The sequence below is a fragment of the Molothrus aeneus genome, chromosome 5, assembly GCF_037042795.1.
Source record: "Molothrus aeneus isolate 106 chromosome 5, BPBGC_Maene_1.0, whole genome shotgun sequence".
Classification (NCBI taxonomy): Eukaryota; Metazoa; Chordata; class Aves; order Passeriformes; family Icteridae; genus Molothrus; species Molothrus aeneus.
The window spans coordinates 23,714,963-23,729,897 of record NC_089650.1 but is presented as its reverse complement, the minus strand read 5'-3'; the positions used below and the strand labels follow the sequence as shown (position 1 = coordinate 23,729,897).

The window sequence follows — 14,935 nt, the reverse complement described above, 5'->3', positions numbered from 1 at the left end:
GGGCAACAGCAGTTCTATCCCACTAAAAGATAACTGTTTAATTTTCAGAGGCTAAAGGAACTTCTAGGTACCAGAACTACTTTACCATGAAGTTGTTTGTGAAGAATGTCACCTTTAACAATGACAGACTGCAAGTGGAAAACAAAGGAACATGCAATCATCTCTATCAACTCAAAATGAAGAAAGTAACAGAAAAGGAGAGTTACTAAATTAGTACACCTTAAATTAGTCAATGAGAAAATACTACTATCAAAGAGATATTGGTAAAAGGGAGGAGAAAAGAAAGGGAGGAAAAAATTACTCTTGTCCAACAGTATCACTGCTTAAGAATCTAAGTAACAGTAGCAAGTAGTGAACATGATTGATCACAATAAATTCTTAGGCCAAGCTTCAGCACCAGAAGAACTTGCAGCTGGGAATATTGTTGCCAGAAAAGACAGAATGCTTATGGTGAGAATTTAACTGTGAAGACTTTCAGAATATATGAAAAGGACCTTTGGAATCATCTCATTCAATCACTTTCTCTGAGATAGGAAAATCTCAAAGGTGGAGCTAATTTTGAGGTTAGTTCAGTTTGCTTTGGAAATTGTGCAGTCAAGTTTTAAGTCTCTTCAGTCATGGATATTACATCATCTCCCTTGCCAATCTTTTGCAGAGCTTGATTACCCTGTGATTTTTATCCATAATATCCAACATAAATTTCCTTGTTGCATTTTGTATTTGCCCCCATTTTCCCCTTGCTGTGCACACCTAATAAGACAGGGGCCCTTTTTAACCCCAAAAGAAGTAGTTTAGTTAAGGACACCTTAATGAGATTCTGGTTAGTGCTCTTTTCTTCTGTCTGAACAAACAGCTCTTTCAACTTCTCGCTCCAGCCTCTTAAGGATTTTGCTGTGTTTCTCTCTTCTGGATTTTCCCTAGTTGGTTTGTATCTCCTATAATGAAGTCCAAAACCATACAAGTCTTTGAACAGAGGTGAATAGGCACTTCCCTCAACTTGCTGGCCATATTTTCTGTTGACCTTCTCTGCTGCAAGGGCACATTGTTGACTTATGTTCTCCTCACAGATGGCAGACAGGTTAGCCAGCTACAAATTAGCCTTGGTAAATCCAGGTTGATGCCTTCATTCACATTCTTGTCCTTTATGTACTTGGATATACTGTCATGAAGAAAATACACATACCCTGATAGGGCTGAAGATATTAAAAAACTGAAGATGATTCAAGAAAGAAATAATAATTTTGCACTCTTTATTCTATACCTGGTTTAATATAAGTCCAATATTATAATGGCTGTCTTTCAAACCTTGATCTTGCTTCCTTATTCATAGACTGAAGTCTGGATATTTTCCATCAATTCACTACTGTGAAAGCCTTTGAATTTTCCAGTTCTCTTCTAAAAAGGAGAGTATACTAAATTGTAAATAAATACTACCTGGATAAAGCTGAAAGGCTACTAATGTTCTGTGCTCTCTCTTCAGGTTCCCATGACCTGAATTTTTTTCCCATTAATTTTAAAGTGCAGTTGTTTTTTTTTCTAAGGCCTAGAATTATGAAAAAGACAGTACATACAGGATAGGTAATATTGTTCTTTCTCCTCAGGTTAAATAAGTTAAATACTTACAAACAAATAAACATACATTGCATTGCCAGAATTAGGCACCTCAGCTAACACTCAGCAGAGTAATCTAAGCAAAGAACACTATGCAGCTCCTTAAATGTAGTCAAGAGGAAATTCCAAGACATACACGTTTCTGAAAACCCCCTCTTCTTTCAAGGATAAAGTATCTTAAGACTAAAGAAAAATGTCCTCGATTTAAAACCCATAGATTGGAGGGACTTTCAGAAATATAAGTAGGCATCTCCCCTTCCTAAGAACTCAGAAAAGCTGACTCCTTTCTTTTCAAGGTGCTCAGTGACGGTGGAAAATACTTAAAAAGGGCAATGAGAGCATTCACCTGGGAAATACCTTGACCTCCAGTCCCTTAACTAGCAAATGATTGTTTCTGTATTTTATCTATAATTAACCAAATATATACAATCATAAGAATAATAAATCCTGGCACAGGCTTTGCAAGAGAACATTTCAAGCATGAAAAAGAGCAAGGATTTTCTCTAAGAAACCTATAACAAGTCTCTATGATAAAGCCTACATTGAATTATGCAGGAGATTCTGCAAATGGCTTGTGGTTTTGATGACAGGTAATTTATTAAAATCTGTCAAACAAAAGTAAGAAATACAGAATTTGTGGCAAGATATTCATGAAAAAAAATCTATGGAGTTACATCAAAGGAAAATTAGCTAAATTTTACCTGCAGTAGCTTTCAAAAGTTATCCCAGCCATATTTTTACGATTGACTTTTCTTGGATGTAAGACTGAGAGATTACTAGATATCAGAAAGCATAAAATAACTATTATTCTACAATCCATAGGAATTTAAATCCTTACAGATTAAGTAATGTTACAAGTAACATTCAATTCTTTAAATTACTTTGTTTCTTCACTACTTAATTCATTTAAGTAATGTTACAAATAACATTTAATTCTACTACTCTAATCCAGGAGGTTCCACTACTTGTGGTCCTCCTTGCACAAAGCAGGAACAGAATCTTTTACAGCCAGCTCACAAGAGAAGAGAGAATGGTCCAAGGACCTAGAATCCTTCAGCATTAGGTTGGTTGTTACCAAATGAATAGAAAAAGTGAATGGAAGCAAACTTCATTTAGTTGTGTAGATTTTAGCTGTGAAAAGAGCAGAAGGCATACTCCCATAAGAGTACAATTGTGCTGAGAGCATATGAAACAAAGCTGGGAACAGGTCTGGGAGCTGTATTAACTTAGAATTCTAAGGACTGAGACATCTCCTTATGGGATTAAAGGGTTAAAGCAACAGATACTCTCATTGCTAACAGCCTGGTCTGTCAGAGTTCAAATTTACCAATTATCCTGAATCCAGCTGTCCATACTATGCCATTCTAAATTTAATAGTCTTGAGAAAATGTTATCTTTCTAAATTAAAATCATTTGCGAAGGATAGGGTAAACCACTATCAAGCAAGATATCCACTTAGGCACACACATCCATCTTTCACTCTAACTGAACACAGTCTCCCTGCTTTGACTATCTCACACTGTACACTTGTTCCTGAAGAGCAGTACAGCTTTAAAGACTGTACTTTTATCCATCCTTTTCAGCATTTTTATCCATTCCAGCTTTAATCCCTTTCTCCTACTTTATTTCTCCCCATGATAAATAAGAGGCTTCTGATAGAAGCTTCCATTATCCAGATGCATATGACTTTGGATGCCTACAGAAATATGAAATTTTTCAGATTTATTACATGCTTGCTTTATCTTGAATTCTGCAATTTCTGATCAACTAATTTTAAAGTATTTGCTCATAAGTTAATGGATAGTCTTGCACAGTCATCTTTATTACAGATTAAAATTGAAGTTCAGTTGAAAGCATCACCATTCAAATTTGATTTTAGGGCAAAAGATCAAGATAAATAGAGAATAATTTCACACTAAAACTTGGTCTGATAATATATTAATAATATGAATGAGATGAAAAACATTAATTATCCAAGTAGGACTTCCTGAGATCTTAAACAAAAATTTTGAATAGTTGATCTATTAATAAAAAAATTAATTATCATTTCAAACCATCCTCTGAACGTTGATTCATTTTAAAGTCTAACAAAGAACAACAGCTTGGATTTACTTTGACCACAACTGTCCCACTTTAGAAGGAAAATCCGACATATAGAAGGTTTTGGGGTGATGGGTAATGTAGATCCATTTAAATTAGGCTTTAATGTATCTGGTTAAACTGTTATCAGTCAACTGTGTGATGTTTCAGTGACGTTGCTTCTTGACACTTCTAATACACTGTCTATTACACTTTCCGGGAATTTTCAATCATGCACTTCACTATACATAAACACCTGAATAGGAAATAGTTTAATACACCTGCCATGGGATAATGTAAAACAAAACTAATGCATGATGCACTCATTCCAACTGTTTAAATATCATACTCCTCTCAGAATAGCAATGCAATACCCTGAAGATGTGCTCAAGTTCCTGTTGACTTCAACATCCTTGGTAATGTACTAAAAGGGAAACATCTCTTTAAGATTGAGAAGAATTTTATTTCTCAGGTACAGCCTCAAGAACCATCATCTGAAGGGGCTTTTTTAGACTCACTGCAAACTGCATCTTCAATATGGAATGACAAATAGGATGGTTCTCACAGATCCAGTGTAAAACAAAGATCTATTTCAAAACATGGGCACCTAGATATAAAGTTTAAATTATAATCAACATGCTGGGTGCTGCAAATAATCACTAATTTTCACCGCAGTGAAAGCCAGATTATCACTAGGTTTGCTAAAACTTCTAAAAATTAAATGGCAAGCCTGTACACAAGGCATAATTTTATCAAGAGAAAGCAGCACATATTAGACCAGCAACCTTCTGCCATGAGAAAATTTTCACCAGTCTGAGGATCTCCCTTAATTTAAAATTCTTTTTAAAATTATTGAAAATATGTCACTTTACTGTCTCAATACATGATTTAAGTAAAAAAATACTATCACTATTTGAGATGCCAAGAATAGATCCTGGTGTATAGTGCTAAATCAGCTACATGTTCCACTAACAAATTTTGTTCCAACTACCTGCAGGTATTGACAGATTAGAACTTCCCTGGGTATTTAAAAACGAAATGAACCAGGCACCAGGATGTGTCCCAGCCACCAACTGAATAAAATACACTATTTTTATTACAGATATCAGAGAAGAGGAACAAAAATACCAAGATGCACCTACTGAAAGTTGAATGGAACTGAATACAAAAATGCAGACATCTGAGGAACTTTAAATAAATATGAACCACTAGCCCATACTAAGAGATGTGAGAAGAAATTACAGTTTTGGTACACACATTTGTCATCTTGAGAAAACTTTGAGATAAGTTGTTGGGAACTTTTCTATTAGTGTCACTTGCCAATACTGTGGGGTTGGTATTGTAAACTGGGACTAAGAGTATTCTTACAGTCTGTTGCTACAGAATTTAGGTTCTTGGAGCTTTCTTGAGATCTCTCAATTCTTTTGATAGTGTAAGAAGTCTATGTACAGAGTGGTTATCTAAAGAATCAGATACCAATTTGTCCACACTCAGTATTCTTTATATATTTTGTGTTTAAATTTTTATTTTTCTTCTTTAAAATATTCTTGGTTTATCAAAAATGTTTGTGTTTAACCCATTCCTGCAGATTATCAGGGTTTTATTATAGTCTAATCCTGTTTTATAAAGCATTTTGCAGTAGTTTCTAGTTTTTCGGTATCTGTCAATTTAACTAATGCAATTTTAGTTTCTTCCTCCAAAATGAAAATTCTTCACAGAATCAAACTTTGGCATTTCTCTAAGTGACAATTTATTTCAAGACACTGAACAAAGGAAACAGACAGGTTAGAGAAACATGGGAACTCTCAGACTGGACTTTGTTAAGATTAGCTTGGGAGTCAGCCACATTTAAATGCATCTTCCTCTCTGTTTTACTGTTAGAGTAACCCTCTGGCTACTAACATTAAACAGAGACTATAAATGGTAGCTTATTCTATCAAACTTTAAAGTCTCTTATCTAGTAACACTTTAATCCATGACAACATTCATGTTCAAGCTAATGCAATGTTGGGTTTTTTCCAACATTAAGGTCTTAAGAATCACAGTATCATTTTATTTACTCCAATCTGATTATATATTTAAAATTTAAAATGTTACATATTCTGCATTCCTTTCATTATCCAATTTTATAATTATCTTTTAAAATGGGACCTAGTTTTACATAAATTATCATTCATTCATAATTAATGTTTTCCATTCAGGTTCTAGATAATGAATGATTTTTTGTTGTTGTTTGTAATATATTCCAAGTTAAATGATAGTAAAATATTATATTAGAGTGAGAGAAATCAATATTTATTGTAATGTTTTTCCCTTCTGAGAGCTATACACCATACCAAGGGATGAGTTCAGTTCTTCACAGTTTTCTTTAAAGAAGAGTTCTCAGATATGGCAAAAATTTTCAAGCTAATAATCTTCATAAATAAAACATCCAGCATATATATACTTTAAAAAATTAGTTATGTAGCATGAATTTTGAAATTTGCATTTTTTGGGTGGAGAAATTTTCCAAGGTCTTCTCCCATTGTTCATCAGTCAGATTCTTTGACAATGTATCTTGCATGGTCAAGATGGATTTATAAAAGTGTTGAATGTACTGACATTCTGAGACTGTTTCTCTACTTGGAACACATTACTAATGCAGAAGTTCTAGTGCAATAACCTGCATCATGCACATATATGCTGGATGTGAGCAAAGCAGCGCTTTTCATGGCACAGAGGAATTCTCCCGTTCACACTGCAGAGTAACTAACCAAAGCAATAAAATTAGCTTCACTCACTGAATGATTTATTGGTTCATTTTAGATATATTTATATATACATACATAAAAATAATGCCTTTTTCCCCTTTTCAACCAAAAACTTTTTGATTCCAACTTTTCAAGCATATTGATGCATGATTTTTTTTGAGAAGTCACTTAAATCTTAAAAATTTCCAAAACTATTTCCATACTGCTTGACTGCAGCATTCCCTTCATTCTACTATAATAATCAGATATTCCTTCATAAACAAGAAGTTCCCCGAGTGTACTATTTACACACTAGTGCACTCTAAGACTCATCCTACCATGCAGAATTAAATAAATCACGGTCTTCTGTACAAACCATGCTAAAAAGCTACTGTCCATCAGTAAAATGCAGACTCAGATATATTCTCTGACTAACTCCTCTTCTTTATGGATGGTGAATTTAGCAAATGCTCTAGCAGCATTGCCTATTATGCATTACCTCCACTCCCCAGTGTAAAAATCACATTTTAATCACATTTTACTTTGTTTAGGCTGCAATGCCACACGTCAGGTTTCTAAGAAAGGTTATCTAGAGTAGAAGAAAACAGGGGATGAGGGAAGAAAACCTGAATTAGTATATTAAGGGAAATTCGCAGGAAATTAAAATAAACTTAAATGAGAAGACAGAAAAGAGTACTCAGGCAGGCAAGACATGAAATTTGGAGGGGGCTGTTAAAATAATTTAAATAGATGAGGCAAAAACTGGCAGGATTAGCCTCCCAAGGTAAAATGAAGAGCTGTGAAAGGATACTAACAAACACAGGATATTTAGAATAAAGTCTAAAGCTAAGAAAACAGTTGGACAGACGAGAAGAGCTGAACTTTCATCAAGTGACAAGTGTCTAACACTTGTAAAACACTCTTCCAGAACACGTTTTCCTAAAGTGAATTCCACAATAACTGGACAAACATCAGCAACACTTTCAATAAAATAATAATGCCCATGACCAGTGGCTACCTGTACCAAGCATGCTAGTCAAGCACACAGAGTTCTGTGCAGCACATCCTGAAGTGCCATTTTTCACTGACCTGCATCAGGTTCATGTAGTTAGTAGCTTAGAAGCTTCATAAGGCCAAAAGACGACTTCTTTGGCCATGAATACTCAGGAGGTTAGCCCCATGAGTTGCTATCATGCAGCTGGTCAGTTGTGATGCAAAAATTGAACAGGCCTAATGCATCTGAGTGTTGATACCACAAACATGATGGAATTGCTAGTTCATCAAGGTTTTTTAACAAAAGAAAAGAAAAAGGAAATTCTATAATTTTGTAAAAATATTTTAAGAAATCCCACTGGAAAGACAAGAAATGGCACAAATAAGTTACGCATGCATTTTTTTTCTTATTAAACCTGCGCCAGCCTGTCTATGTAACCTACTCTAAAGGTAGTTCATGAATCTGTACAACAGAGCCTGCTAAGTGTGAAGTTAAACAGAAAGGGAAATATATTCTGAACAGACTAAAGGACTGCATGGGAAAAATGAATACATTTGTATGCAGGGTAGTGCAATATTGACCTAGAGATGCAGACCTCTTGTACCACAGAGGTTTTCTGACAGTAGAAAAGTCTCTTAAATCAAACTTTATAAGAATGATCATCAAGCATGTAACTTTCAGAGTATCCACTTCATATTCTGAGTTTTAACTGCACAAGCACTATATGCAGTTGCCCTGCTAGTCAGAGGAAATTGTGCTTTGCACTTTTAAATGGTTTGTGATGACAAATATTCTTCAAGGCAGAAAGCAGGTTTTAGGTGTTTTAAATCAGGCATCTAAAATTACCCAATGATGTTGACCCTAGTGTCTCAGGACTTCACATGTCCATTTGTAAGGTGGAGTAATAATACCCTGTCATCAAACAAAGGTTGTTTTTGAAAATAAATGCATTATACTTGCAAAACTCTGCTGTGAAATAAGTGAGGAAAAGAATTCTCTTTATAGAGACACCTACAAGCTGTGCATCAAAGGCATAAGCTAACAGCTACAATGAGAAAATAAAATACTGAATAACATAAGAGAGCACCATCCCTCTCATACCATTAAAGTGGAGTGAATTTTATCTGAAGAACACCATGTGGTAATGTACAACATTCAGTGATACACACAATATGGTACCAACACAGCACAGTTCATAGGCAGACTATCTGCAGACAAATGTGGGTACACAGACATAGGACTGCCTGCAAAAGCCAGTTAGGACTTAGCACTTCTTCGCCAACTGTGTGCATTTATAATGCTCCTAAAACTAGCTAAAGTCTGGAAGAATTATAGCCACATTTGCATGACAACCTCAGCTAAGAAGTCGCAAGCATGCTCTGTGTAGCTCTAGGCTGGGTATCATTGCTCCACACATGTAAACCTAAAGAGAGCCATATATAGATTATTAGATGGCTCTGTTGATCCTGGCACAGATAATGTCAATTACAGATAACATTGGTGTGTGCTACCTCACCATGCTTTCCAGTACTTCAGCATCTAAGAGATCCTAAATTTGCTCGCCCCACTTTCTATGATGCTTTGCCTAGATGTAAAATCTTTAGCAAGGAGAGAAAGAATTTTGAAGTGGAGTGCAGAATGACCTTGAGCTCTGCAAGACAGCTTTTTTACTCATTAACCGATCTATCTCTTTCTCAAGACAATTGCATACTGAGAAGGACTTCCCTTTTGTACCTTCTCTTTATATCTCTCCTAAGTAAGTATCTTTATTCATGCTTATGTTGTTACTAACAAAATCATGTCTCCAGGTTTTTTATAAACCAGTAAATCAGCCAGTCACTGTACTTTTCCTCACTCTTTCTGCTTTTTCATTACTTTAATTATCTTATTCCAAAGCAGCCCCATTGTAAATCTGAAGCACTTATGTGTGAAGTTATTTTGTTTACATTATAAAAAAGGCCCATCCACCACAATCTAGCAAAATCACCAAACCAATTAAAAGGGTGAGATCTAAAACTTCTCTTTACTGCCAGAAATCCCTAGTCACACCTTTTTCTTTTCACACTGTCATCTAAATTATTTCTGAAAACATATCAGACATCCTCATCTTCAGCTCTCTTTTCTGAAGTAGTTTATGTTCTTATCAGGTATTTCCGCATAGGCTTTTATTTTTTAATGAACTTATCTATAATCAGTCAAACCATCCAACAATTCTTTATGATACTTGCTGTCATTATTATGCTAAGTCTTAGTTCATAGAAAAGAGTATACAACCCAAGCAGATGTCTATATTCTAAATAAAACATGTCTTCTCTATTTCACACTTTTCCTTTTCAATGTTGGATGGGATTATGGGTGACTTGCCCTGTTTTAGTCTAATCATACTTGCCATTGGCTCATCCTCAGGAACACCAACTTTTTTCCTAAACAAAGACGTCAGTTTCTCTCTTTTCAGACTACTTTGTCACTGTATCCTTCCATCTTACTAATTTCAGCTCAATAGGCAACGCTTCCTGATTTGTATTCTTGTATTATTTTGCCTCAGGTGATTCTCTTTATGGCTTAAACTGGTGGAGAGAGAGGAGAGAGATGGTGGTGGGGCAGAAGCTGGTGCAGAGATGTGGTGAGAAAGGGATGAATGGAAAGGTAGATTAATGGAGATAGAGTGATGGGGGAGAGAGAGGCAGAGAAGGGGGAAACAGTGGGAACAGGTGGGCAGAGAAACCAAGGGAGAGAGATCAGAGGAAAGGGGAAGAAAGAAATGGAGATACTAAAGAAAGACCTCATGCTCCAAATTGATATATTTCAGTAATGTAATATGTTAATGAACATATTTTTCTCCAACCAGTTCAGCTAGAAGTCACATATGAATAGTAATTACTTCAGCAGATGAAAATTATTGCACAAATGTAAAACTCCACCACAGGCATGAATGGATTGATGATATTCATCTGAGAAAGGATCAGTTTTAGATCTTGTTCAGCGCCTAAACAAATGAAACCTACAACCAATACATTCACAACTGCACCGTTCTGCTAAGTCTATAAAATTATAGTCAGAATACTCTGAGAAGTTCAAAGTCCTGTACTTCAAAGTTCATGCCACAGAGAAAACTGCAGGTCCACTTCAAACAGTGCTAACACTTCTGAACCTACCATCACAGCTCTAACACATTTCTTACTCATTCAAAATGTCGTCACACAAAAACAATCTCATTGAAAGGTGTGGTTCAGAAAGGTTTCAATACAGTACAAACAGAACACTCCCTTACTTCACCACAAATTGCCTTTAGAATTCACTAAAGTATTTGACTTCCAAGTTTTGAGTCTCTGGTAATTCTAGTTTCCTATGTGAAACTTAAACTACGAATCATTCTGAAGTGGGGATTTTTCATGTTGACATTTAAGTATTTTGAACAGAATGTGAAACTCAAGGCTGCTGGATTATGATGGGAAGATTAAACTTAAAGTAACCCTGTACCATTTCTCAAGCAAGTGTCATGTCCAACACTGCTTGTACGTTTTGGATTTAAAATCTTTAATCTCTTTGAATATTTTTACGTAATGCTGTATAATCTTTGGTCTGGGGAACAGTACATGCTGGGTAAACCAGTTATTACAGAACTCCCTTGGGATAAGACCAGAGACTTGAACCTGAATCTCCAAATCAGAGGTGAATTATAGGGTTATCAGCTTCACTACTGTTTTGGGCTCTGTTACACTCCATGCCGTTTCTGTGGTCAGAAACTTAGACCACAGCAGATATAAAAACAACCAAGTTGTTCAACAAGAAAAGCTGGGGGTTTTTTTAATTGAAGATGGCTTTTCATGCACAACTACAGACATACAAACACCTCTATTTTCTTGAAAAAAAAAAAAAAGATATTGATTGGGAGGGAAGAGGACATGCACCTTCGACATCATCATATTATTGATGCATGCCTCTAAGGAAAGGAACTTGGCTCTTTTCACTGAAGCATAGATCTATAAACCAGACACATAACTGCCTAACTGTGACTGAGCTCATTTCAAGATTTTTCAAGGTTTCCTATATAGGCAAGACATAACTCAAATTTATTTGCAAAATGTCTTCAGTATGTTTTCTCCCACTTGCATTATTTTCTGGAGGATGGTGATACCCAGTCCTGTCTCATTAACATTGAAGTAACATCCCGCAACAGGAAAAAAAAAAAAAAAAGGAGATGTGTGAAGATAAAGTGAGCAATTATTTACATTTAAGTTTTTAAGCTGTAGTGGAAAATACTGACCTATTGAGAAATTGATAGGCTAGCTCACTATTGATTAACAGTGAAACACATAAACACAACTTGATAGTGTTTCAATTGGAAAAGAGAATCTAATGATCAAAGCACTAACAGAACTGGAGACGTGTAATATTTAGTGCAGTAACACTCAGCTATACAATATCATTAATGTGGTCAGTGTATAGTTACAGAACGCATTGCTGTTAGCCAAAGGCATTTTCTTCATTTGGAATGTGAACTAATGCTTAGGTGTGCAAGTCTTCAGCTGTTATGGTCAGGATAAATGATCCCAACTTTAGCCTGAAAATCCATTTGAACGGATATGAGGCAAACGTCTCTTTGCATACTGTAATTGCTATATATGCTTACTGATGCCAAAACCTGCTCAAAAAACAATCACTTGAAAATTATGGAAAAAAATCAGGTACTGTATTACATACAGCCAACTTCAGCACAGCAGCACAATACCAAATTAAGAGCCATATTACACTTCAAATGAGAAGTTCAAGTCAGGCTACTTTTTCCTTTTCTGACAATTTTTAAGGTGAGTCACAAATCTCTAATCTTAGTCCCAGGTGTTACCAGGTTTCTAAGCATTTTCAAATCTAGCTAAAACTTCTTTGCATGATGTTCATGAAAACTAAACTTAAAACATCTTTAGAAAGAAAGTAATTCTTCATATATGAATCAAAAATGGTTTAAATGAAAAACAACTACTTTAATCATTCCTATTATTGTCAAGTTCTGTATGCTTAGATGTGTAATAATGTACCCTAATGGAGTTGAAAAGGGAAAGAGATTTGTCATCAAAATTATATTGCATTTGCCTGCAATGACCTGAACATACGGCTGTGTGACTAAAATTGCAGAAGTATGCCCTGAGCAGTGCTCTCACAGTCAGGACAGCCTCCCTTACTGCTCTGGAAAATTTGAAATAGTTCCTGACAACTCCCTACGTGAGTGTCATTCAACTGCTTTGAAAGGCAGCATCTGCCTTATAGTTACAGTGAAAAGAAAGCCATCCTTTGCTGAGTTCTGCATGCTTTACCTGAGGTTCATCTGATGCCCAGTAAGTTTGGTAGTGCAATACTGTGAAATTAATCTGGTACATAGATTGCTTTCTATGGAGCAGAGAAAGAAAATCCCCAAAGACCCAACTCTTCAGGAATATAATGAATTGTCAGTTTCACCAAAAGGCTCATTTTCACGGGGAAAATCTCAGCCATACTCTGGACTTTTCCAAGAATCCCAGAAGACTACAATAATGCATGCTGAATGACAGTTGCATGGTGATACAGCACCTCACAAGTCAAATGAAACTTATCTACAGAGATGCATATTATGAGCTGACCTTCTTCAATAATTGCTCTTGATTCTTCTTTAGGAATTGTGACACTCAGAAATGGTGACATCTTGTGTAATTTAACAAAGTCAGATTTTCAAAGGAGATTTGGATAATTAGCTACTATGAAGATTAGCCAAAGTAGTAAACTTTAAAAGAAAGAAGTCTAGACATTCTGGCTCTATCCTTCAAAAAATAATCCTGAGGCCTGCTTTCTCACTCTTGACTGAACTTTTTTTAAGCCCAAGAACATATTTTACCAGAAATACCACAAAAGGACTGAGTTCCTTCCTTCTGCCATTTTTCAGAGATAGTGGGTTTGGTTTTGGCATTTTCCCAAGTAGCTGGGCAAATTCATCCACATGTGCTACAGGTCTCTTGGGCAAAGAGCAGACAACATCCAACCACCTGCATGTATTTTCTTGTCACTCTCTAAATAAATTTATTTGCCACTTCAAAAGTTTTCATCAGTCTTTGAGGAAGGTTCTGAAAATGGACCTCTACTATTTTGTCCAGGAAATTACCATGCCCTACTTTGTAAATCAGTCCTGTATCCCTGATCTTATATTTTTGATCAGTTCTGTGTCTGTTCTTTCAAACTACCCAATGAATTCTGCTTTATGTTCAATTTTTCCATGCCATTTCCAGCCTAGTGCCTTCCGCATTCACCAAAGTCATTAACCTAGATTTTTTTTTTTCATATGGACTCCCTGGCCTTGAGGTGAGTATCTGCAGCAAGGTTCTCTTTTTCAAGGCTGGCACAAGCAACCTCAGGATTCTTCACATCCTTTCTTCCCCCTTTCAGGCTGGGCATCACAATAATAGTGGGAAAGGAAGGGATGATGAGAAAAAATCCTATGAAAACAATATTTAGTTACTGAGGAAAGGGAAAGAAATCTCTTCGTCCCTTACCACCAACATAATTAGCTGATTTATTCCCTGGAGATAATCTACTGCAATAGGCAGCCTAACAAGGAGGATGCTCCCTTGGCATTTTAAAAAGGAGACACTTCTAAACAAGTGCTTTTCTCAAAACTCAGTCTGTGTCCTGTAACAACCAGTCGAGCTTTAAAGCAAAAGAATGAGCGCAAACATTGCAACAGTTCATGTCATAGCAAAGACTATTCAGGCACTGGAGGCAGATGACAAGATTTCTGCTACTTTTACTCCTTTTATACTATTTATGTCTGCGTAAGTCTTTCTTGCTTGAATGACAGAGACATAGATGCTCAGTACTGAAGCGCCTCTCTTTTTTTGGTTAAGCAGTAGCAACACAGTAAGTACCATGGACCAAGAACAGCTTCTCTTCTGAAGTAACTCATTAGTTCTGGTCCACAGTTTAAGTGAGAAAATGATACACATCCCATTTATGCCTCAAACTATCTTTCTAGGGCATAAGAGGAAACATTCCATCACTGGGGAATGACCTTGCTGTTTCCCACAAGAGAAGAGAGGAAAATAACATCTTTCCCCTACACACAAGCTCTTTCATTTCATCTTCACACTTGACTTTCAACAATTAAAGTTTGATTTTTCTTGCCTCACTTTTGCTATTTCACATAATATAATGGGAATCTGGTGCAAATGAGTATCACTAGTCACTGAAAAGGAAAAAAAAAAGGAAAAAAACCATCCTCCAGTATCTTAAATTCTACATAATGTCTCATAAACATATTAGATACACATCAGGAGTTGTAGTTTTTCCTAAATTATTAGAGGTGTCTCAAATTTCTTTGTGTTCTGTTCACCACCAAATGGGTAGTCCATATTTACAACCTCAAAATAAATAAATTTTTCTCTGGAAAAAATATATTCTGTGGAAATATATACATAACTATATACAAAAGGAGTGTATTAAAAAGTGTTGAGATTGCAAAGGCGAGGATTAAAGTTCTGATGCTCAGTCACCCTACTAA

The 14,935-nt window shown here is 35.8% G+C and overlaps 1 protein-coding gene across 2 annotated transcripts in view; it reads right to left on the bottom strand.

Moving 5' to 3' along the window:
* Positions 1–14,935, bottom strand: part of ANKS1B (ankyrin repeat and sterile alpha motif domain containing 1B) — a 408,607-nt gene that overhangs the window by 382,093 nt on the left and 11,579 nt on the right. The gene's annotated exons all lie outside the window — the stretch shown is intronic.